The sequence below is a fragment of the Pongo pygmaeus genome, chromosome 3 (genome assembly GCF_028885625.2).
Source record: "Pongo pygmaeus isolate AG05252 chromosome 3, NHGRI_mPonPyg2-v2.0_pri, whole genome shotgun sequence".
NCBI lineage: Eukaryota > Metazoa > Chordata > Mammalia > Primates > Hominidae > Pongo > Pongo pygmaeus.
The window spans coordinates 93,924,228-93,950,649 of NC_072376.2; the positions used below are offsets into that span (position 1 = coordinate 93,924,228).

The 26,422-nt window shown below is 38.2% G+C and overlaps 1 protein-coding gene and 1 long non-coding RNA gene across 3 annotated transcripts in view; one reads left to right on the forward strand and one right to left on the reverse strand.

Moving 5' to 3' along the window:
- LOC129035104 (uncharacterized) lies at positions 1–26,058 on the forward strand. Its single transcript, XR_008502105.2, has 4 exons — positions 1–103; positions 614–696; positions 19,316–19,435; positions 25,740–26,058. It is a non-coding gene; the product is annotated as an uncharacterized LOC129035104 (long non-coding RNA).
- Positions 1–26,422, reverse strand: part of RASGEF1B (RasGEF domain family member 1B) — a 616,825-nt gene that overhangs the window by 213,616 nt on the left and 376,787 nt on the right. The window lies entirely within an intron of this gene.

Sequence of the window (26,422 nt, forward strand, 5' to 3'; positions counted from 1 at the left end):
ATAAGGTCTTGCTCTGGAGTGCAGTGGTGCGAACATGGTAGCCTCAACCTCCTGGATTCAGGTGATCGTCCCACCTCAGCCTCCCAAGTAGCTGGGACTACAGGTGAGTGCCACCATGCCCAGCTAATTTTTTATTTTTTGTAGAGATGGTGTTTCGCCAAGTTGCCCAGGCTGGTGTCAAATTCCTGAGCTCAAGTGATCCGTGTGCCTCAGACTCTCAAAATGCTAGGATTACAGGCATAAGCCACCATGCCCGGCCTGTTGAGAATCTTCTAATCAGGAATCCAACGTTATACAAAAGTGTCCAATCAATTCTCCCTTTGAACTAAAGACTCATTTTCCAGCTTCATATTCTAAAGTCCCTTTAGGAGATCCCATATTGAACTCCAAGTTCTCCTCAAGTTCCCACTTCAACGTGTAACACTGATGAATTAACATGCAGGTTTTAGTAGACTTTAGATCACATTCCCATGTCAGCATGAGGAAGCTTTTCCCAACTTCAGCCAAAGATCACTGAAATTAAAACCTAGGTTTTGTCTAAACAAGCATTCATACTGTGTGATTTGTCATGATTTGTCTATAAATTTATTCAGCTCTAATCAAATTTTCCTAGGCTAACAAATCTTCAATGATAAAGATGCATGCATATGAATGGAGGCAGAGTTCAATCGAAGTACTTGGGGAAGATGAGGAAAGGTAAAGGCGGGGATTCCTGGAATCCCATTTGGATCCGTTTTGGATAATGGGTGTATTTTAAAAACCTAGAGAGGAGAAGGTGATTCTCTATAGGAAGGAAGGCACACACAAAGGTTCAAGGGTGGGTAGAAGGAAACCTGTCTCTGTATGACAAGCAAAGCTGTTTGCCTATTGTTATGGACTGAATTGGGTCTCCTCTCAAAATTCACACATTGAAGCTCTAATGCTTGCTTGGTACCTCAGAATGTGACTGTGTGTGAAGGTATTGCCTTTAAATGGGTGATTAAGTTAAAATGAGGCCATGAGCCCTAATTCAATTTGACTGGTGTCCGTATAAAAAGGAATGACCATATAGGGTGAGAAGAGGAACACCCACAAGCCAAGGAGAGAAGTCTCAGAAGAAACCAACCCTGCTGGCATCTTAATCTTGGACTTTCAGCCTCCAGAACTGTGAGAAAATACATTTCTGTTGTTTAAGCCATTTAGTCTGTGGTATTTTGCTAGGGTAACCCTAGTAAACTAACATACCTACCAAACAACCATTCCTCCCTCCCTTTTTCCTACATGGCAGAGCCCGTCCCCCACCATGGAGTCTCCCAATTGCCTTTGAAGCCAGGGCATGGACAACCACACCCATCCTGGCACAAAAGGATAAGGCTACTGATGGACTCTGAGAAAGGTTTTCCTCTATCATGAATAAGGAACAATATACAAGGGTCTGTCCTCCCTAGGACTAGGTCCCTATTCTGAAAGGACATAATCCTTGGAGTTATGGTAGCCACTTTGAACCATGAAGGAGACACAAGAAAATTATAGAGAAGCTGCCCCAGCACCATTAATGATATTGAGCCACTGAATCAACTCTATAACTGCTCTCTTGGGGTTCCTGTCATGTGACACAATCGCTCCTATTGTCTAAGCCCAGTTAGGATGAAATTATTACCCGCTGGGTCCAGCAAGAACGACCTGACTAAGGGAGAAGATTAAGTTAGTGAAACCAAGCAGACCGGGGTCTAGGAAATAATCTTTGAACATTCTGTAGAAAGTAATGCAGGAACGTGGGCAAGAGAAAGAAGAGTTAAAGATAAATTTCTAAACTGGGAGTCCATGAGAATGGAAATACCTATGAGGAGTATGGTGACTTTCTCCTTTAGAGAGAATTTATTAGCTTTTTAAGCCCATTGTATTAGTCTGTTCTCATGCTGCTAATAAAGACATACCCAAGCCTGGGTAATTTACAAAGAAAAGACGTTTAATGGACTCATGGTTACACATGGCTGGGAAGGCCTCACAATCATGGCGGAACACAAATGAAGAGTAAAGTCATGTCTCACATGGTGGCAGGCAACAGAGTCTGTGCAAGGGTTTACACAACCATTGGATCTCATGAGACTTATTCACTATCACAAGAACAGCATGTGAAGAAACTATCCCTATGATTCAATTACCTTCCACTGGGTCCCTCCCACGACATGTAGGAATTATAGGAGTTACAGTTCAAGATGAGATTTGGGTGGGGACACAGCCAAACCATATCATCCACTTCTCAAAATGTGTTTAGTGGATTAGCAAGAGTTCAGTCTGTTAGGAGGAGGGATTGTTCTCTAAGATGAAATGGTGAAACTGAGAATGGGGTAGCAATTGAAAAGAGACTTGGATGGGTATCCTACCAGTGGGCCTGTTGGGTAGACATTAATATATGCTGTTAAAGTAGGTATATCTACTGTTTACATCAGACCTCAAAGCATAGAACCCAGTGCTTGAAATATATTTTTATGGGCTGTTGCTATCTGGTGCTAGTTTATAATAATTCAAGTAAAAATTGTTTTGAGCAGTGAAGCCTTGTGAACTGTGAGTTTATACAAGCTTTGCAGTGATAGTCTGGGATCTGATGTTTGAACCTAAATCTACCACTAACCAAAAGACCTTAGGTCATTTCATGTCTTTAACCTCAATGGCTTCAGCAATAGAAGGAAATTTGACTACAACCATAGCCTTTTATTTTTTTCCCCTGCAGTGGAACTCTTTGTTGTTGAGGTAAATCATATTCAAACCTCCAATATCTAATAATAAAAATGGTACTACTAATAATTCAAAGTTGTTACATAAATAGCATTTGCCAGGCTTTGTGCCAAGTACTCTAGGTTAATTACCTCATTTAATTGCCATTCTTAATAATACTATAAAATAGGAAATGTTATAGTCATTCCTGTTTTACAGATAAATATACTGAGGCACAAAGAAGTTAAGAAACTTGCCTGAGTCCACACAGCTAGAAGATGACAGATAATCTGACTCTCTTGCCTTGGCTTAATAAAAGTCCTGTTTGGGGTGTGTGTGTGTGTGTGTGTGTGTACTGGGGGAGGAGGTGTGTGAGGTTGTTTAGACATCAAATTGCAGAAAATTGGGCCTTCCCTTCAGCAGCCTTTATGGCACCCTCCAGGGACCTGGAAAATCACAGAATTAAAAAAAAACTGCTAATTCATCTGATCTCCAAAGCAATAATTTATTTACAGAGCAGGCAGAAGGGAGGGTATCTGAATGGGTTTTGTGAAGTGAAGGAAGCTGTCTTACAGGTTGAAAACAAAGCAGCATATTTCCCCATTGTTTTGACTTGTTTTAGTTACAGTCTTGGTTTTATTTTAAATTTCAATTAGCATTAATACATTAATAATCATATGAGGATCACACACATGTATATAAAGGAACATACACTATAAAAGTGTTGAGAAGCACTGATTCAGTGGCTCTTTAGATCTATGGATTTTAGTTTCCCTGGTTCTGCCATCTGATTATTTTCTACTCATTTTCACCACTCCTTGTCCAACTTCCTAACCTTGTGAAAGGTAACACCGATTATACCCCCTACTTTAGATCATCCAATAAAAGATGAACACCCACGTGACACATCAACCACTGGCTTCCATAAGGATACTAATCATTATAAGAGCTAACACCCATTGCTCCTTACTATGTGCCAGAAACTACATATAAGCCGATTTAATTCTTGCAGAATCCCAAGCACCTACTGCAGGCTAGGTAGCATTTCTTCAAGGGATCTTTCCTAAACTCCTGGCTTGAGGAAAGTGGTCTCTGGGTTTCCATTACACAAGGAACTTATTTCTAACATCCATGTATCTAGTAATATCAATTCATTTGACTCATATCTGTCTCCCTGAGTAGAATTATAAACTCCTGGAGGACAAGAACTTTGCATTACACATTTCTGTCTCTCTAACACTAAGCACAGGGGTTGGCATATAATAGGCACTTAATAGAAGTGTCAACACTGGAAGACACTTTCAATTAGCTACCCCAATTGCTTCCCAAACCTTCCCACTTTGGTTAACTCCAGTCTAGAGACTGGGAAAACTAGACATTTTTCCAGTTCGCTGGAAAGACTCTTGGAAATAAACTATTCTTCTGACTATATTATAAAATTGTTTGACAAGAAAGTTCTGTGAGAATCTGAGGCTTAGAGCCACTGCGGCCATTTTGTAACAATGAAAGAAAGACCAAGAGAATCACAGGAACCCAGAACAAGATCCTTGATGTCTTTGAGCCACTGAATCCTTCCTAGAATCACCTCCCGGCAAGACTACCTGCTGTGTAAGACAAAGATATTCTATTTGTTAAAACCACTGTGAGATTTCCTGTTACTGGTTGTTTAAGACATTCTTTCTTATACATAAGCATTTGGAAATCAATAAAACCTGGTCCCTAACCTTAACAAAAGATCTCAGAGATGTAGAGTTTCCAGATTAAATATAGGACTTGTCAAAAACAACAAGTCATTTTTTAGGACGACGATGTCCATTCAATATTTGGGACATGTATGTTTAAACAAATACTTGTGGTATATCTGAAATATAAATTTAATTGTATAATTGTATATCCTTTATTTGTATTTATGAAAGCTGGCAACGCTTCCTGGATGGTAAAAAGACACCTTCAAAGAGAAGCAGAAAAGAGGCTTCAACTGGAGCATATGATTTTAGCAAACAAAACTGCTCCCCAGATGAGATAACAATAATAACTTAAATTGTATAGGACTTAATGGTTTTCAGAGAACTTTCATTGGTATTACTTATTCACTAAACAGTTGCTGGGCTTATGCTAAATAAAAAACACTTAATCCTAACAAGTTATTTGCTCAAGGTGGCACAGATGCTAAGTATAGGAGTTAAGACCTGAATTTTTCTCTTCTAGTTTCTGGCTTAGTGCTGGTTCTTGATAGCAGGGGTTCTTAAACTTTAATATGCATCAGAATCACCCACAGGGCTTGTTAAAAACACAGACTGTTGTACCTTCAACCAGTAGTAGTGTGAGACAGGGCCCAAGAATATGCCTTTCTTACAAGTTCACAGGTGATACTGATGCTGCTAGTGTTGGAACCACACTTTTTGGAAACCACTGCTTTACACTATACCAAGGCATCTCTTTTCTAGGAGGACGGAATCTAGAAACACCTACCTTCTTTGGAAGAAGAGAAAAACCTATGTGGTATATCAATGCCAAAGGTCTTTTGACAACATATTAATTGTAAAGACAAATAGCTAAACCCTTTCTTTTCTTTAAGTTGTATCATTTGGAGGTTGGAAGTTAAATGTACATATGAGGAAGCACTTTAAAATGAATGTGGTGCCTCTACTTTTACTCTTTTGAACACACTGGTTTCCATTCACAGATGTGGATGCTGTCCAAACAAGCTGGGGGTTTTACTAAAGTGTAGGAGGCAGGAGTGGAATTTGCGTGTGTGTGTGTGTGTGTATGTATGTATGTGTGTGCATGAACAGCATTTCTGGAGGACGGGCTGCAAAGAACTTAAGGGTCACTACAAAACTGCTCAGGCACCTAGACGTTAGAATTCCCAGTACCTTCATCTCTAAAATCATGTTTTCTTCAGATCATAAAACTTGATCTTTTGAACGAAAAGCCAAGAAATGGCTCTTCTTTATCTAGAGTCAATTACATTCTCTCTCTCTTTCTTTTCTTCTTTGCCTGCCTCCTTCATACTCCCACGGCAACCACCTACCAGACAGGAAGATAAAATAGAAACCAAGAGGAGCAGCCAACTGTAAAGCAGTCAACTGTGGCTGCCAAACCACAGGCAGGCGTAGGGTGAGAAGGGGGGATGTGGAAGAGAAGAGAAAGAGCTATTTATTCTCTGGATCTCTGACTGGTAATTTCACTGTCTACATAAACAGTAGCTGAGAGCATTAAAAACAAATACAATTATACTAGCAACATGGTTCATATTCTTGGGGTCTCCTCTCCATGGGTGGGTCCTAAAAGTCTTTTGGGGACCTCCAATACTCCCCAGCCAACCCCAGAACCCCCAGCCAGTAGATATACCAGCACCACTCATTGCACTCCAGGTTAGCAACCACCATCTCATCTGCCCAAATAGAGTTTCTTCAGCTATGCAACAATGAAGGGTCATTGATTTCCTTTTAAAAATTTCAAAAGCATGAATGTTGCAGAAAACAACAAAGAACAATATAACAACAAACAGTTGCAGCTCTATGGTCCAGATATAACAACTGTTAACATTTGACTGTATTTCTTCCAGGTTTTGGTATTTTTTTAAATGGAATTAAATGACAGACATAGTCAAACATATTTTTCAGCCCATCTCTTTTCCATTATCCTTCTTGGACAACAAATATAAATTTTGTATGATTCTCAGTTTTAAAAATTATACATATATAACATGCATCAGAAAACAATATATATTATTTTTGTTCTTTTTTGTTTATATTAATGATTCATACTGAGTGCTCTTTCTCCTTATTTTCACTCAACATAATGTTCTTAAAATATAACCAGTTGATGTAGGTCATTACTTTCAACTGTTCATTTTATTTAAATATTCCTCTAAAAATGGACATTTAGATTGTTTCCAATTCTTTACTCTTACAAACAATGCTACAATACCCATTGTATTATATGACTCTGTGCACATATACCAGAGTTTCTGTTGGGTATATACACAGAAGTAGAATTATGGAGACTTTAGTATTAAATCTTGAATTTTACTAGATGATGTCAGTATATCTTGAAAGTGGGTCTATCAAATTACATTCCCAAGAGTAACGCAGGAGAGTACCATTGCACCCGCATCCTGACAACTCTCAATATTGTCAGATGTCTTAATTTTTGCCAATCTGACATATTACAATAAAAGGTGACAATTACAATAAATTGTTTCAATTTTCATCTTCTTGTAAATTATTGAGTTTGTTCCAGTTCAGATTGCCTTCTTTATGACTTGCCTGTTCACATCCTTTGCACATTCTTCTAGGTGGTTGTCTTTGCTTACTGATTTGTAGAAATTCTTTTAAAATATATTATGAACAATAGTACTTTATCTATTATTTATAAATATTACAAATTTCTTCTCCCTGTCAATGGCTTCTGTTTTAACATTGTTTGTGAGTAACTAGTTACTAATTAAATACAGAAGCCAAAAGAAATAAGCACAGACTCTGGACTTGGCACTATTACATGAACACTTCAATAAGCTAAAAGATGAAAAAATTAAGACTCAAAAACAAAGTTGTAACTAGAGGAACCAACATTTAAAGTTGTGTCTGGAAACCACAAATCTAGTGTTCTCCACAAACCAACACACTTTCTCATGTGTTCCCTCTTGCAGAAGAAACATTGTAAAGCCTTATCACCGTTAAAATGTGCAAAGATAGAATTTACGGCATCAGAAATATTTAGGAAAGCCTGCTAAAAAGCCAGAGATTTTTATTTTTTAAAACTGGGATTAGTCATAGAAATATGCATTGTAAACAAGCTTCCCAGGAGATAATGATACAGCCTGCCAGTGGGCCAGACTTTGAAGACACTCTTGACAGACAGTTGAGAAACCAGAGCTCTTACTGAAGCTGGTGGGGGCCCATAGAAAGTCTGGGTGTTCCAGCTGCCAGGGCAAATATTTGATGTGCCTCCCTCCTGCTGATCTAGAGACTCCATGAGGTCAGGGATATGCCTCTTTGGTTTACTCTCAGCATCTAGCACAGTGCCCAACTCGGTCAATTCTTGTTGAATGAGGAAATGCTCTACTTAACACATTCTGTAAGCCACTGCCCCTGGCTAGGAAGAGTCTTAGGAAATCCTGCACTTAGCCTCAAATTCTCAACTTATCTCTCCTGTTAAAAGGGAGATAGGCACCAATGATTCATTCCACATGCCAAGTTCTCTTGGCCTCAGTTGTTGACCCTCTGGACTGACAATTGTCATCTAAAAGTACATATCATGAAAACAAATGATCCTAATTATGGTTGTATCTATAAAATGACAGTCAATTCAGTAGAGAAGCAAATTTATCTAAACTCTTTACTATGTGAAACCAAATACCCACAGTTTCTTTGGAAGCTAATGCTCAAAAGGTACTTATTAGTTCCCCTTTCCATACCTCTCTTTTCGCCTTATCCTGGTTCCACAAAGTAGAACAAGTTCCTAAGGGCCCCATAACTAATGATTTCTCTTTGAGGAAAGCATGATTCATCGAGCCTAAGCTTTTAGCCCTGACAATTACCTGCATCCAGTTTAAACCACCCCTGTCTTTGATCACAACTGTCAGCATTTTCCTTCCTCTATGCTTTAGTCATACACTATTGAGAAGATCAGTGGGTCTTCTCTCCAAGGCAGGCCAGCAATGATGCCTTTAAGCTAGATATGAATGTACCATGGCAGATCTGGCTGTGATGCAATGTTCAGAGATGTTTAGCAGGGAAGAAAAAAAAAGTAAGCATGTCTGAGAGCTTTGTCACCTCCACCCAGTTCCAGTTCCTTAAAGGAGTAGATATCTCTGAATATTCTCAAAAGGTGTAATGAGGAGAGGCCCAGAGAAGTATATCTGAGTGAAAAGTAGGATACAGTCATGAGGGGATGCAGTTCAGGGAGGTTCTCACTTATCTTTGATATTTTTATTTTTAGAAATAACATTAAAAATTTTTTAAGTATAAAGATGTCAAAATTCCTTACAGGCTTAATCAAGAAACTCATGGAGATGTTACTGAAAGATAGAATGAAGTCATCTTCTCCATAGCTAGAGGAGGTGATACTGGGACGCTTATTTTCTCATTCCTAAAGTGTGGTGAGATCAGTGGCATGAGCCGCAGGTGGCAGCTGAACAGAGGTGGGCGGAATATCTTCTCTGGAGGAGGGTATGGAATTCATTCTGTCTCTTCCACAGGCCAGCAGCCAAGCACAACCCTCTTCTGATCTTCAGAACAATTGGCCTCTCTTCAATTCTTCCCTGGAAGAGGCAGACTGAAGGGGGATCCACATAGAACTGTTGTTTGGGCCTCCTGTACTGTGGGTGTGTGTGGGAGACACTTACAAGCATAATGCACACAGAGTATAGGAATTTGTTGGCTGGTTTCATCAACTGACTGTAGTTTCTACAGCTCAGATGAACCAAATCCATTTTTTTGCCTGAAAAGTTATATATAGCCTCCTGAAAGTTTTTTAAGACATATAATTCTGATTAATTTGCACCTGACTCATAAAACCATTTTTCCTATGAGCTTAGTATTATATGATAATTATTTTCTGATCTTTTTAAAGCTCTTGGCCATGGAAACAGGAAGTGGGAAAACAAACTGGAAAATAAAAAAGTTCAAATTTAGGGCAAAATCCAAGAGTTACGAAAATTCTGGCACTATGTATTTTCTGATATTGACATCACAAATAATCAGTTTTGCCACAGTTGTTTTGAGAAGTTATAAAGACTAGAGTTAAAATAAAGTGTCTGTGGGAGAAAAAAAATCATATCCCAATTGTTTCCTTATCTTTTTTACACATAAACTAGTGTTTGATGGGAAAAAACAAGATGGAAAAGTGACTCTTGGTCTTCTTATGACAGGTTGATTCATACTCCTCATGTCTCAAAAGCTTCAAGCTTCTCAAGCCTCTCTCCCATGATCCAATCTTTCTCACCTATTATTTGCTTCTCCCCTCTTCCCACAAGTGCAGGTATGTGAGTGTGTGTATATGGGTGTATACGTGCATGTGTGTGCATGCATGTGTGTTTGTGTGTGTGTGCATATGTGTCCTTCACTCTTACATCTTATTTCAATGTTCCAGAAGCCAAGACATGTGGCAACCCTTCTTGGACCAATAACTTTCTCTTTTCCCTGGCCATACCCCACGCCCCTAACCTCTGCCTGCCATCTGACAAATAAGTAATTATGATTTATGTGATCATAATCAACTGTCATGTCTCTAGTGCTGCCTATGCCCCCCATACCACACTTGGTACTTCACATGTCTCCCATTTAATCATTAACATAGCCTATGGTATACCCAATAACATCTCCATTATACAGCTAAAAAACCTGAGGATCACAGTATGGAAGTCCCACATCTAGAAAGTTTTGGTTTTAAGTTTCAAACTCATGTCTCAGTGATTCCAAACCCCAAGATGTTTCCTCTACATGACACCTTTAGGAAGAGAAAAGGCCAGAGAGTGTAATAAAGGTTAAGGCACACTTTATCTAATTGTTTTCATCAAGTTATCTTTAAAAGCAAAGAAGACTGAACGTATGTGGGAGGGCAGGTGAATGAGCATATTAGAACTGAAAAAGATGTATGCTTTTGAGGATGTTAGTCTGAAGCACTCAGTTACAAGCGGGTGATTTCTTTGAAGACTTCTATTTATCTTAACAATTTTATTCTAATTTTGCATTGTACTCTATAAATATTGATGTTTGCTATAATGTTAAAGAAAAAGGTTAAAAATACTTGCCATTGACTAAATTAATGCTCTAGGAAGATGTGCCATGTTTCTCCTGCTAGCCTATGGGTCCTAGGCACCTTGCCATTACCCTTGGGATTGCTGTACCCCAGGGTGAAAAACAGAAAAATACATCCATTTCCACTATGGAAAATATAACTACAAAGTACCTTTCTTACAAAGGGTATGCCAACAGGGTATTATTTTCACTTAAAAAGGAGTACATTACTATTAAGGATCATAAGGTAGATTTCGAATACTTAGAAGGTGACTACAGAGACAATGGTAAATAAGAGCAGTAGAGCAAAAATGTTGATGACAGGGAATTATTTCTGCAGCTTAGACCAGTTTTCAAAACCTAGCACAGAGACTCAATTAAATGTTCAATTCCCAGCAGAATACAAATAATTAAAATATGCAGAGGCAATAAGGTAGCAGGAGAAGAGCTTTAGATTGGAACTCAAGACCTGAGTTCTAGACCCAGATATGCTACCAGCTAGTTTGGATATGAATCTTGGTAGGTGCTTAGCCCTTGCGTTTTTTCCCTCATTATACGTTAACAATATTTGTTTTTTTTTTTTTTTTTTTGTGGGTAAATAGTAGGCTTATATACTTATGGGGTACATGAGATGTTTTCTTTTTTTTGTTGTTTTTTGTTTTTTGGGTTTTTTTTGGGTTTTTTTGTTTTTTTCTTTGGAGATGGAGTCTCGTTCTGTGGCCCAGGCTGGAGTGCAGTGGCCTGATCTCTGCTCACTGCAAGCTCCGCCTCCCGGGTTCGTGCCATTCTCCTGTCTCAGCCTCCCGAGTAGCTGGGTCTACAGGTGCCCGCCACTGCACCCGGCTAATTTTTTTTTGTATTTTTAGTAGAGACCGGGTTTCACCGTGTTAGCCAGGATGGTCTGGATCTCCTGACCTCGTGATCCGCCTGCCTTGGCCTCCCAAAGTGCTGGGATTACAGGCGTGAGCCACCGCGCCCAGCCTACATGAGATGTTTTCATACAGGCATGCAATGTGAAATAAGCACATCCTGGAGAATGCATTTTTCGTTTGAGTTACAAATAATCGAATTACACTCTTGAAGTTATTATTAAATATATGATTAAGTTATTATTGACTATAGTTACCCTATTGTGCTGTCAAATAGTAGTTCTTATTCATTCTTTCTATTTATTTTGTACTCATTAACCATCACCACCTCCCTCCCTGAAACCCCCACTCTCCTTCCCAGCCTCTGGTAACCATCCTTCTACTCTATTATGTCCATGAATTCAATCGACTTGATTTTCAGACCCCACAAATAAGTAAGAACATGTGATATTTGTCTTTCCATGCCTGGCTTATTTCACTTAATGATCTCCAGTTCCATCCCTGTTGTTGAAAATGACTGGATCTCATTCTTTTTTATGGCTGAATGTACTTCATTGTGTATATGTACCACGTTTTTCTTTATCCATTCATCTGTTGGACACTTAGGTTGCTTCCAAATCTTGACTACTGTAACAGTACTGCAACAAACATAGGAGTACAGTTATCTCTTCAATATACTGATTTCCTTTCTTTGAGGTATATACCCAGCAGTAAGATTGCTTTATTTTTGGTAAAATAAAGCATTTTGGTAAAATAAAGTATTTTGGTAGCTTTATTTTCAGTTTTTTGAGGAACCTCCATACCATTCTCTATAGTGGTTGTATTAATTTACATTCCCACCAACAGGGGTCTAGTTTCATCTAGTACAAAGGTTCCCTTTTTTTTTTTTTCCATATCCTCACCAGCATTCTTTATTGCCTATTTTTGGATATGAGCCATTTTAACTCAGGTGAGATGATATTTCATTGTAGTTTTGATCTGCATTTCTCTGACGACCAATGATGTTAAGCACCTTTTCATATGCCTGTTTGCCATTTGTATGTCTCTCTCTCTCTTTCTTTTTTTTTTTTTTTGAGACGGAGTCTCGCTCTGTGGCCCAGGCTGGAGTGCAACAGCGCAATCTTGGCTCACTGCAACCTCCACCTCCTGGGTTCAAGCGATTCTCCTGCCTCAGCCTCCTGAGTAGCTGGGTTTACAGACATGCACCACTGCACCCAGCTGATTTTTGTATTTTTAGTAGAGATGGGGTTTCACCATGTTGCCCAGGCTGGTCTTGAACTCCTGACCTCAGGTGATCCACTTGTCTCAGCCTTCCAAAGTGCTGGGATTACAGGTGTGAGCCACCGAGCCTGGCTATGTCTTCTTTTATATTCAAATCTTTTGCCAATTGTTTGATTAGATTATTAGATTTTTTTCCTAAAGAGTTGTATGAGTTCCTTATATACTCTGGTTATTAATCCCTTATCAGAGGGACAGTTTGCAAATGTTTTCTTCCATTCTGTGGGTTGTCTCTTAACTCTGTTGATTGTTTCCTTTGCTGTGCAGAAGCTTTTTAACTTGACGTGATTCCTTTTGTCCATGTTTGCTTTGGTTGCCTGTGCTTGTGGGGTATTGCTCAAGAAATCTTTGCCCAGACCAGTGTCCTAGAGATTTTCCCCAATTTTTTTTTAGTAGTAGTTTCATGGTTTGAGCTCTTAAATTTAAGTTTTTAGTCCATTTTGATTTGATTTTTGTATTAGTATATGATGAGAGATAGGGGTCTAGTTTCATTCTTCTGTATATGGATATCCAGTTTTCTCAGCACCATTTATTGAAGAGATTGTCTTTTGCCAGTGTATGTTCTTGGCACCTTTGTCAAAAATGACTTCACTGTAGGTGTGTGGATTTGTTTCTGGGTTCTATATTCTGCTCCATTGGTCTCTGTGTCTGTCTCTGCCAGTACACTGCTGTTTTGGTTACTACAGCTCTATAGTATAGTCTGAAAGCAGGTAATGTGACTCCTCCAGTTTTGTTCTTTTTCAGTAGGATAGCTTTGGTTATTCTGGGTGTTTGGTGGTTCCATATTAATTTTAGAATTGTTTTCTCTATTTCAGTGAAGAGTGTCATTGGTATTTTTATAGAGATTGCATTGAATCTGCAGATTGGAAATATCTCTCCATTTTTTGGTGTCCTCTTCAATTTCCTTCATTAGTGTTTTATAGTTTTCATTACAGAGATCTTTCACTTCTTTGATTAATTCCTAGGTATTTAATTTTATGTGTGGCTATTGTAAATGAGATTACTTTTTAAATTTCTTTTTTACGTTGTTCACTGCTGGCATATAAAAACGCTACTGATTTTTGTACGTTTATTTTGTAGCCTGCAACTTCACTGAATTTGGTTTTCAGTTCTAGTAGTTTTCTTGTGGAGTCTTCAGATTTTTTCAAATATAAGATCATATCAGCAAACAAGGATAATTTGGTTTTGCCCTTTCCAATATGTCCCTTTATATCTTTCTCTTGTCTGATTCCTTTAGCTAGGTCATTCAGTACTATGTTGGATAACTGTGGTGACAGTGGACATCCTTGTCATGTACCAGATCTCAGAAGAAAGGCTTTCAGTTTTTCCCCACTCAGTATGATACTAGCTGTGGATCTGTCATATATAGCTTTTATTATGTTGACATATGTTCCTTCTATACCAATTTTTTTGAGACAAACTCTTGCTCTGTCACCCAGGCTGGAGTGCAGTAGCATGATCTTGGCTCACTGCAACCTTTGCCTCCTGGATTCAAGTGATTCTCTGGCCTCAGCCTCCCAAATAGGTGGGATTACAGGTGTGCGCCACCATGCCCAGCTAATTTTTGTAAATTTACTAGAGGCACAACCATGTTGGCCAAGCTGGTCTCTAACTCCTGACCTCAAGTGATCTGCCCACCTTGGCCTCCCAAAGCTCTGGGATTTATAGGCATGAGCCATTGCGCTCAACCTATACCCAGTTTTCTTGAGGGTATTTTTTTTTTATCATGAGGGGATGTTGAAGGTTATTTTTCAATGTAATTTGAAATGATCATAGGGTTTTTACCCTTCATTCTGTTGATATAATGTATCATGTTGATTGATTTGCATATGTTGAACCATTCTTGTGTTCCAGGGATAAATCCTACTTGGTCATGATGAATGATCTTTCTAATACATTGTTGAATTTGGTTTCCTCTATTTTGTTGAGGATTTTTGCATCAATATTCATCAGAGATACCGGCTGTAGTTTTCTTTTTTTTTTTTTCTTTTTTGAAACAGAATCTCTTTCTGTCACCCAGGCTAGAGGGCAGGGACATGATCTCAGCTCACTGCAACCTCTGCCTTCCAGGTTCAAGCGATTCTCATGCCTTAGCTTCCTGAGTAGCTGGGATTACAGACATGTGCCACCACACCTGGCTAATTTTTGTGTTTTTAGAAGAGATGGGGTTTCAATATATTGGCCAGGCTAGTCTTGAACTCCTGACCTCAAGTGGTCTGCCTACCTCAGCCTCCCAAAGTGCTGGAATTACAGGTGTGATCCACCATGCCTGGCCTCCTTTTCTTCTTTGACGAGTCTTTGGTCTGGTCTTAATATCAGGGTAATAATGGCCTCATAGAATGAGTTTGGAAGGATTCCCTCCTCCTCTGTTTTTCAGAGTAGTTTGAGTAGGATTGGTATTTGTTCTTCTTCAAATGTTTTGCAGGATTTAGCAGTGAAGCCATCAGGTCGTGGGCTTTTCTTTACTGGAAGGCTTTTTATTATGGCTTCAATCTCATTACTTATGATTGGTCTGTTCAGGTTTTGGATTGCTTCCTGGTTCAATTTTGGAAGGTTTTATGTGTCTAGGAATTTGTCCATTTCCTCCAGATTTTCCAATTTATTGGCATATAGTTGCTCATACTAGCCACTAATGATCCTGTGAATTTCTGCAGTTCTCAGTTGTAATGTCTCCTTTTTCATTTCTGATTTTAATTGGATTTTCTCTCTTTTTTTTTCCTAGTCTAGCTAAAGGTTTGTCAATTTTGTTTAACTTTTCAAAAAACCAACTTTTTGTTTCATTGATCTGCTGTATTTTTTTTCATTTCAATTTAATTTATTTCTGTTCTGATCTTTATTATTTTTCTTCTACTATTTTGGGTTCAGTTTACTCTTGTTTTTCTAATTCTTTAAGACGCATCACTAGATTTTTTATTTGAAGTTTTTCCACTTTTTTTTTTATAGGCACTGGTAGCTATAAGCTTCCCTCTTAGTATTGCTTTTGCTGTATCCCATGGGTTTTTGTATGTTGTGTTTCCATTATCATTTGTTTCAAGAAATGTTTCAGTTTCCTTCTTAATTTCTTCATTGACCCACTGGTCATTCAGAAGCATATTGTTTACTTTACATGTATGTGTATAGTTTCCTCTTGACATTAATTTCTAGCTTTATTCCCTTGTGGTCAGAGAAGATGCTTATTCTTAATTCTAAATTATTTCAGTTCTTTGAATGTTTTATCTTGTTTTGTGACCTAATGTGAGGTCTATCCTTGAGAATAAGCCATGTGTCAAGAAAAAGAATGTGTATTCTGCAGCTCGTGGATGAAATGTTCTGTAAATATCTATTAGATCCATATAGTGCAAATTAAGTCTGATGCTTCTTTGTTGATTTTCTGTCTGGAAGGTCTGTCCAAAGCTGAAAGTAGGATGTTGAGCTATAATAGTCTCCAGCTATTATTTTATTAGGGCCTATCTCTCTTTTTAGCTCTAGTAATATTTCTTTTACATACCTGGGTACTCCAGTACTGGGTGCATATGTATTTAAATAGTTATATCCTCTTGCTGAATCAACCCCTTTATCATTATATAGTGACCTTCTTCGTCTCTTCTTATAGTTTTTATCTTGAAATCTATTTTTTTCTGATATAAGTATAATGACTCCTGCTCTTTTTTGGCTTCCATTGGCATGGAATATCTCTTTCCATCCCTTTATTTTCATTCTATGTGTGTCTTTATAGGTAAAGTGTGTTTCTTGTAGGCAAAAGATCAATGGGTTTTGTTTTTTCATCCATTCAGCCAGTCTACGTCTTTTGATTGGAGAGTTCAGTCCATTTACACAACCCTTGTTTTGGTTTCTATAAAATAAGGAGTTGAGTTCTGGGCTAGATGATCTCTGATGTGCTATCCAGTGCGAACATTATATGAATCTGTGATATTTGTCTAATGTATTGCAGTGAATAGAATATAGGCACTGGGATCAGAGAGATCGGATTTGAATCCCAGTTGAAGCATTTAATAGCTTTAGAAGCCTTATGAAGTCATTGTGAAGGATAACTGAGAAAACATTTGTAAAATCTTCCATGGTACCATGACAGATAGTTGGCACTCAATAAAGGTAGCTATTATTTTGATGATATTTATTATATATAAAAAAGAGATGTAGGAGAACCATCCAAGTTAGTGTGTTGAGTTTTCAGTTGCACTATAAATTTACATGTTATATCTTGGTTTGTATTAGATCCTGTTGTCATAAGCTCTTAGCACCATGTACTTTTCCTTCAAAGCTTTTACCACAAGTTGTCACTATGTACTTATTCTAAGATTATCCGTTTAATAGATAGATTGTCTATTAGGGTTCTAAGGTTCTAAGATTACCTGTTTAATATCTTCCTTCTCATGCTTCTATAAGCCCCATAAAGGCAAGGAACACATATGTTTTGTTCACATCTATATTACCAAATTCTAGCATAGCACCTGAGAAAAAGTAAGTGCCCAATAACTATCTGTCAATGAATGAATGCATGCATGGGCCTAAGAAATTCTGGTCCTTAGATCACCTACTCATCAGACGTCATGAAAAGAAGTGCACACATTACTTGGGGCCCAGGAAACTTATTTGTTCCATCCCATCTCTATTATTGAGTCTGACTGTTCTACAATAGGCCATTTCCTGTACAATATAAATGTTCAATTGTAGGCCATTCTGTTATTGATTTATAAGTCTACTAGTGTTTAGAGATAATCCCAAACTTCCATACCACATCCCAGGTTCTGCCACACATACCCACCTACATGGCTACCCAATAATACACTTTTCTCAACTCATAGCAGCAATGGAGGAAAGCTCTGTTTCTTGCATTTTACTTTTTTAATGTTCTAAACTTATGGTCCTTCTTCTACAAAGTTTATCAGTGTCATCCAGGAACCTGTTAAATATGTAGATTCCTGGATCCTACCTCTAGATATTTGATTCAGAATATCTAGTGTAAGGCCCAAGGATCTGTATTTTAAGCAAGTTCTCCAGGTAAGATGTAAAAAGACTGGCCCATGCTCTAAGAAACAATGTTTTAAAGGCTGCATTGAAAATAATTACCACAGATTTTCTTAATGACTTTGATGCAAATAAAATATTTTGAGCCAACACTCCTGAGATTTAAGAGGACACAATGTGCGTAAACTGTTTTGAACTTCTCAGTGGAGTCCTAAAGGATTGACAGAGATAAAATTCTACATTAAGAAAAATAGGAGAGAGAGTTAAGATTTTTGATCTTTTAAAGAGGTTGAATATAAATTTATTTTGGAACCTCAAGGTATTAAATTATTGACTATTATAAAAGTTGCTATTCAATTCAACAAAGAGAGAAGAGACCATTAACAAATACCCAGGCCTCCAAAATGGCCATTTCTAATGACTAAGGAGATAACACATAACACAATACTGAAGGCTTGTTCATGTTGTTCTGAAAGGCTTTGAACGAGTAATGAGGGCACCTGAGACTCTCATACTTGGTAGAGGTAATAAGATAAAGCAGAAAAAGTGCAGATCAAGACTGATCATCTCATCCATGCCAATGGGACATTCCATATGGAATGTGGAGTCACAAAAGAAGCAAAAGTTCTCACTCTTGACAGATTGTCATCAGCTGTGCCTACATTGCTTCAAGAGGGCAATGACAAACACCCATGTTTAGTTTAATAGACTGCAGGAAGTAAATCTCTGAAAACTCAAAGCACAAGGCATATTGCTCATTTAAAATCATACATGTGACATGTCTTCCAACTTAAATAGCTCCACTCCATAGGTGCTAAAGCCATTTTACTTCCATACACCTCACACACACCTGAGAATAAATTATCATGCTACATAATGGAATTCTGCCTCTAATTTAGAACCTGAATTTCACGTCTTTGGAAATGTATAATAGGGCTATGTCAACATTTTGCTTTCTGCACAGATAATAATTTAGGTTATCACCAGACACCTGTCTAACCTGTAATTTTTTCTTTCTCCATTCTGTCTCCATGAATATGGAGATAGCAGTGGTTGCCAGAGTGCAAAAGTGCAGTAGAAAGGAGCATGCATTTAATTATTTAGATGGAAGTGAAGGGAGGTGCTCAAAGGTGGTGAGTGCTAGCATTGGGATCAACTGTCCCTCTTCATTTCATCCAGATAATTAAAGACTATCTATCATACTTGGTATGGTAAGCAAGGATCCCCAAAAGGCAATTAGAGAAAGGAGAAGAAAAAGGATATTAATGTAGCTGATGAAAGAGTAACAGGGACTGGCATAAAGAAGGCCAAACAGAAGGTATGTCCATCAAAAGAAGGTCCTTAATTGACTGTCCCTCTCATTTATTCAGAAAGAGCAGTAAAGGCAGTATTATCATCTAGTAATGTAAATGTTACCATGTATATTAAGCAACAGAAAGACTCTCAGGTTCCTTGAGTTCTGTTTCAAAGAGATATAGCAGAAGCACCCAAGTTGTTCTGCCAAGTTCTCAGGTGCACTATAAATTTAAATGTTACATCTTGGCTTGTATTAGACCATGTTGTCAATATGGGCATTGATTCTTTATTTTACTAATTTAGAAAAAGCACTTATTGAGCACCTATTACATAATCAGGATTTTCCTAGGCACATAGAATACAACAGAATAAGACACTTCCGTCTACAATGAGTTTAAGTCTACTGAGACAAACTAGTGAGCAATTTCAACTCAGTATGTCTTCCATTCTTCCATGTAGGACTTGGGGATTAAGGAAGGTTTCCTGGAACTGATATTCAAGCTGCAATTCCAAGGACAGCAGAAGTTGAGACGACACAGTGAGGGGGATTATGCAAGAAATGGATAAGGACATTTCCAGGTAAATGCTTGGTTATAATAGAGAAAGTAGAATCAACAAAGATGTGGGGAGTAAGGAAGTATGCTGATTGGAGGCAATTTCTGCAGAAAGAGAAGAAAGATCTGTAGAATAGAAAAAGGTTTTTACTTTTTTATCCCATTGTTGCTAGACATAGTAAAATTCATCTTCCCTCCTAGCACCTCGAGCTATTCTCACCAATCAGCCGGGCTTTGAAGACTGACTTATGGTGGTCTCAGATCCATTCACTTGTAGCCAGGGTAAATACAAATTATACTTTCTTAATTTACCTACATACATCAAACCCTAAGCCTCTGTTTCCATTTGGCCTTTCTTCTTTACTTCTTTCATTTCACACACAATGAACAATGATACCTACAGTATTGCCTTCCCAGACAGACTTAATACTATCTCTCTGTTTTTATATTGTCTAGATTAACTTTGCAAAACTGTATCTCTCCAAATTCTTCTGGTTTCATATTCGGTTGTGTTTATTTTCTTTTCAGAATTTTAGAGTCTATTTGATGTTTTCAGGAGTGGCCTATCTGGCAAGCCTGGTCTCCTCACTCTTTGCTGTTGATATGATCTATGCATTAAGTGCTCAAATGCCAGGGCTTTCGCCTGGCACCAAATAAAGCACATTAAATGGATACATCCCTGCTCTTTAATTTATTTTGTACAGGGTAAGAGTTTACAATCACTTACATTTCCCTGTCCAGTTTTTCAAGAATTCCCAGGGAATTAATGAACTTTAGTCCTGAAAATCTTGTGCAATGGTGTGCTGGAACCAGTCCATACCAGCTCATAAGAGCCAACTGTTAAATTTTCAGGAACTCTGTGACCCAGTTGCTAAACATAACGGTTACTAAAAATTAAACTGTATGAATGAGCAAATGAATTATGTGTAAAACAGGTAACATATACTCAAAACTCATCACTTCCTAATTATTTTGCTACATTTTACTGTTATCTATTTCTTAAGTTTACTTCCATATATTGCTTTTGTGTGATGGTAAGGCTATAAAAGGGTGTGATGCTGGGCTTCTCCTCTCAACCTTGTGTTTCATGATGTCATGTTGGTAGCTTGAAAACAGCCACGGTGGGAGTATTCACTCCACAACTGGAAAACCCTACAAATCAGGGCTCCTTTTTTTCTTTAGAGATCTAGTTGTTAAACCTGCACCCTCACCCCATTGCTCGTTTGGAATAAAGAATGGGAAAATTGGTTGAGAAGGAGAAAGAACAGACATTGACAGAAAAACAGTAAACCTAGTTATATGAAGAAAGTCCACTAAATTCATAGTTTAGGAGAGGATCCGTCAAAATAAAATCGTATTCTCTCTGAAGATGTGCAGATCTGGCCTCTGGAAGTTAATAGATTTTAAGGAAAGTGCAACCACGACACATGACTCCTGTTTTTGTTTGTTTTTGCCTTTTACAAAACAAGTGAATGTCAGAGAAGAGAGTACAGAAGGCTGAAGGGTATAAAGTCTGCTTTGGTCACTTGCCAACACATGCTTATGCCCTGGCAGCAGCTTTTGTTGCTTAAGATATTCCAGATATTTGAGAAATCCCAAAGTGGATGAACTTGTTTTGTGGATTTAGGTAAAAATCACATTAGTATTTCACATCCAAAATCAGAGTCTCTGCAGATTTTGGGCACTATAACTGATATCTCTGTGCTTAAGAGAATACCTAGGGCTCTTTAACATAAAAGCACAGGGTAGGTAACAACCTAGCTAACTTCAACAATGCTAATAACATGAGTGAGTTTCACCAGATGGCCTTGAAGGATCTCCTGGAGTGTCTATGATTCCTGGGATATTCTTGAGGTACAGTCAAAGGGCAGAACTAAATATCCCATTGTTTGGGAAGGAAAGTAGACATATTATGCTCTAGCAACTTGTCTAAATTTAGGAATCGATCCAGTTAAAACAAAAATAGGTCCAGAACCCCCAAATTCGAACTCCTACTCAAATGTAAAGCACACTGTCAGATGGTAATGAACAGTGATTCCAAAGCCCCAGCTTTAATTCAAGCAAATTAGCCCCATGGATAAGTAAACAATGGTTCAAATCTTCAAATTTCTGAGGTTCTTAGGACCTTAGAATTCTCTCTTAAATGAGCAAACAAAAGACAGATTTGTGTATCTGAAACTCTTCAGGGCACTTATCATAAATCCCAAAGGATAGAAGTCAACATTATAATTATATGGCAAACTTTCTCCTTAAGATTGTATAGCCTTGAATAATTGTATGACTTCTGCCTGATTTAAAGACCTCTCAGAGCTGATCCCATCAAATTAAAATTATAAAGTTTCCAGTTTACAACTAGCTCTAAGCACTTCATACCAATGTATTATGAGTTGATTGACTAGTAAACAAAGTAAACCTTCCAAGTCCTGTCTCATGAGAGTGAGGAAGAAATGTGTGGGTACTTTCATTCATTCCCCAGACAGGTTGTATCATCTGGCCATTTGTTCCAACTGGTTATGGATAATCAAAAGCAGATTATGAGAGGCTGGGCCAAAGCATTCAAAAATTCAAGTTTCTAAAAACCTATCTTGGTCAAGAGAACTTCTATTTCTGCTTCTGAAAATTACAGAATACTCTTGCAGCTTCTTCAAGGAGATGTACTACAATTCTCTAAAACAGAGTTGAAATGCACCATAGAGTATATTTCTAGCTAAGATTAATAAAAGGCATTCCTGTCATTGCCTGTCCAGGAAAGACATAGCTAATCAAATAGGATAAGCCTGGATCTGAATCAGTCCATGAGGCTCTTCATTCCCACTGTGCCTGGATTCAGTCTTATAATCTTTCTCCACACTCTCCAGCATACCACCATCAATGAACCTGAACTGGCACTTGAGACAAGTCCAGATCTTATCCAATTTTATTTCATTGAAAATGAGGGCAAGAGAGGTTAAATAGCTTGCTTCATGTCACAGTGGCAAACCAAGATTTGAAAATAAGATTTCCAGTGCTCTTTCTATTGTGATGTACTACCTTACTGAGGGCACAGAAGGTTTGATCTGTGGGCTGATGCAAGCTGAATTCCCAGCCATAGGTCTAAGGATCTGGTTGATGGATAACAGCAGGGCAGACTCTTTCTGAAAGGCAATGTCAGACATCTGGTAGATGGAACTGGTAATGAGTTGCTGCCTGGCAAAAAGCTTTAGTCAAACAACATCCTTTTCTTTCCATACATGAATTATCAGTGTTTATGGTATAAAAGTCAAGTGAAGAAATTAAATGGGCCAAAGACAGAGCTCTAGGATTAAGAAACTCTGCAATTATTTATTAGTGTATTTACTTAAGTAGAGCTATGAATATAATTACAAATAAACAAATCATTTTAATCTTAAAGGCTTATCCTTGCCTTTCAAGTTGTGAAGACACAAGCTAGATATGTAGAGAATTGGAAGAAATATCATACGATATAGAAATGCAGAGTAGTAAAGAGGGAAATTTGGCCTTGCTTTTGTTGGAAGTATTATCTGTGTTCTTTTTTTGAGTAGGTTTCATCAGCAAAGTCCAAGCCTCTGTTATTCTGTTATTCTTAATCTAAAGGTCAGATTCAGCTATGTTAGTAAACACTTTCAATATTTCTAACAATTCTAAAACAACCAATAGAAACAACTGGTGTGACATTACTATTTCTACTTCTCCTGTAACATGCTTTTTTTTTTTTTTTTTTTGCCCATTTTAGGTTTCAAAACATTCATATGTGATAAGGAGGGACTAGTTCCATGCATCCAGCAAACCCAAGAGCAATAATTTTTAGATATCATTGTAAAAGGTCTGCAACTACCAGATGCATGCAACTATGTGGTTGGGACAGAGAAAAGGAGTCAGTATTGCAGGCACAGCAATACTCTGAGAGGAGTTTCAATGTAACAGCTGCCTACACAATGTGAATAATATACCCTGTTCTGGCCTCAGAGACACTGACCTGGTTTCTACCTCCACCCTTGGCCATAAGCCTATTTTGGATGTGCCATTTTGACACTTGCTTATGTGGGTAAATACGACTCAGGAATTTCATATTTCTAAAACCTAGTTGAAATTCAGACATTCTAGAGGAAGAAGAATTCAAAAGCATTGAGGACTCTGCATGTTCCTCCATTTTAATGCTTCAGCAGATGGTGTGACTCTTCTTCACCTAACAGGTGACTTGAAGAGTTACATTACTGCAAATAAGACCCTTGGTTAAAACTATGAATGTAGACAGTACAGCCTCATGGCCCCAGATTAATCCCATTTATTATAAATATAACATTCAGTTGACATTTTTATCAATGGAATTATTGTGAATTTTATAAACCAACTACAGTAGTAATATAACATACCAGTGCTATTTTACACATTTTGTCCCTAAAATAATCCACATTTCATTCAGATAATATCTTGGAAAAGGTAGACCAGCCTCTCTGGCCTTCTCATTATCCTCTTATATTTTAGGTATTTTTATTTTGTGCCAGATTATGTATATTATTTTCAACTAAAAAAAAAAAAAATGAGGCCAGTCACAGTGGCTCATGCCTGTAATCCCATCAATTTCTGAGGCTGAGGAGGGCGAATTACCTGAGGTCAGGAGTTTGACACTAGCCTGGCCAACATGGTGAAACCCCATCCCTATCAAAAATACAAAATTAGCTGGGTGAGTGGCACACGCTTGTAGTCCCAGCTACTCAGAAGGCTGAGGCAGAAGAATCACTTGAACCTGGGAGGCAGAGGTTGCAGTGAGCCAGGATCGTACCATTGCACTGTAGCCTGGATGACAAGTGTGAAACTCCGTCTTAAAAAAAAGACAAGAGAGAAAACACAGATCAGTGCAGAGAGTACTAAGCCAGGAGGAAGAAGATTGAGTTTTAGACTAGTAAATTTCCTCAATGTTTTTGAACTTGTATTTATCTAGCCCTAAAACTGTCCATGGTCTCTGGGGATGCATGTGAAGAATAGTGAAATCATGTTTAAGAATATTTGGAAATCATTACTTTCTTACAACATTGAACACTATTTTGGCTCAGGAGATAATGAAAAGATCAGTGAGGGTGGTCCACATTTTTCACATTTAAGATATAAAATGTTTATGAGGGATATAGGCAGACACAGTGTTTTGTTTTAAGCTTCTCAGAAATCCTCTTCTTACAAGATTTACTTTTCAACTGATAATAGCCTCATTCCTGGTCACAAAAAAAATCCCTCCAGACAAGATTCTTCCCAGAGCTATTTTAGCCCTTTTGTACTAATTTACTATTACTAGCTTTATAATAATAACAATTAGGAAAAGCCCAGAGTCAAAAGGAAACCAATGCAAAGGGAGTCTCTACATGAGGGCATCATCATTCTGAGGTTGACAACCCCCAGACCACAATCACTGATGAAGCAGAAATGGTAATTAAGTATGGAGGTCAGGAAGGCAAAAGACAGAGAAGCCCTAACTTTCAGGCATATATGATTAGAATGGAGGAGTTGAGAGCAGACATGAAGGGAAGGAGGGTTTGAATGTCTGGGCACATCTACAGGTATTTCTACCAACCTCGGCTTTGCAACTTATCTTCTACATTCCTAATACCACATTAGAAATGTGGCCAAGGCTGGGCACAATGGCTCACGCCTGTAATCCTGGAACTTTGGGAGGCCAAGGCAGGCAGATCAACTGAGGTCAGGAGTTGGAGACCAGCCTGGCCAACGTGGTGAAACCCCATCTCTACAAAAAATACAAAAATTATCTGGGCACAGCTACTTGGGAGGCGGAGGCAGGAGAATTGCGTGAACCCGGGAGGCGGAAGTTGCAGTGAGCCGAGATCACGCCACTGCACTCCAGCCTGGGCAACAGAGCAAAACTCTGTCTTAAAAAAAAAAAAGAAAAAGAAAAAAGAAATGTGGCCAGAATTCCTGATTGCAACTTCAACAGCAGGACAATCCAGTTCAATATTTCCCAAAGTTTACTATGCTTATCACTAGTGTTACACAAGATGATTTTAAGTAACACACACATTTTACATTTTAATTTTAGTTGTCATGGGTTTCTTTTTTATGTGTTAGGAAACTAGAACATAAAACCCATAATTTCTTAGATGTTCTTTCTTAAGACAAAACTATAATATGTTTTTTTTAAGGTCCATTCATTTAAAGAAGAAATCCTGGAAGTAATAGAAGAGGTAATATACAGACATGGAAAAAAATCATAAATGGTCTTTGAATAAGTTAGGTTTGGGAAAAGCTATGTCGTGTGGCTGATATTAACAAATGTTTGTTTTCTTGCTCCTCTTTCTGTCTCTATGTTCTATTCTGAGCAGGGGTCCTGAGGTGCGACACATTGCAGTAAAGGTGCTCAAGTGAACATGGCAGTCAGCACTTGGTCCTTTCTTGTTCCTGGCAAGATGTCATCTGCTGTCTGATGGGAAGCCCACCACTGCTTGGCCCCTCTACAAAAAATGCTTGCCACTTTCACCCCATACCTTTTATAGTACAAAGAGTCAGAGTTTATAGTACAATTCACAAAGAGTCAGAGTTTTAACTGTTTCTTTACATTCTTATATTTGGAAGGAATCTCTCCTTAAATGCTGCTTTCATAGAAAAGAAAAAGAAAAGGAAACAGGCACCAGGTTACAAGAGGTTAAGAAAAGGAAAAGTCAGCCAGGCATAGTGGCTCATGCCTGTAATCCCAGCATTTTGGGAGGCTGAGGCAGGTGGATCACAAGGTCAGGAGATGGAGACCAGCCTGGCTAACATAGTGAAACCCTGTCTCTACTAAAAATACAAAAAAAAAAAAAAAAAAATTAGCCAGTTGTGGTGGAGGATGCCTGTAATTCCAGCTACTTGGGAGACTGAGGCAGAAGAATCACTTGAACCCAGGAGGTGGAGGTTGCAGTGAGCCAAGATCCCGCCATTGCACTCCAGCGTGGGTGACAAGAGTGAAACTCTGTCTCAAAAATTAAATAAATAAATAAATAAATAAATAAATAGAAAGGCACAGGAA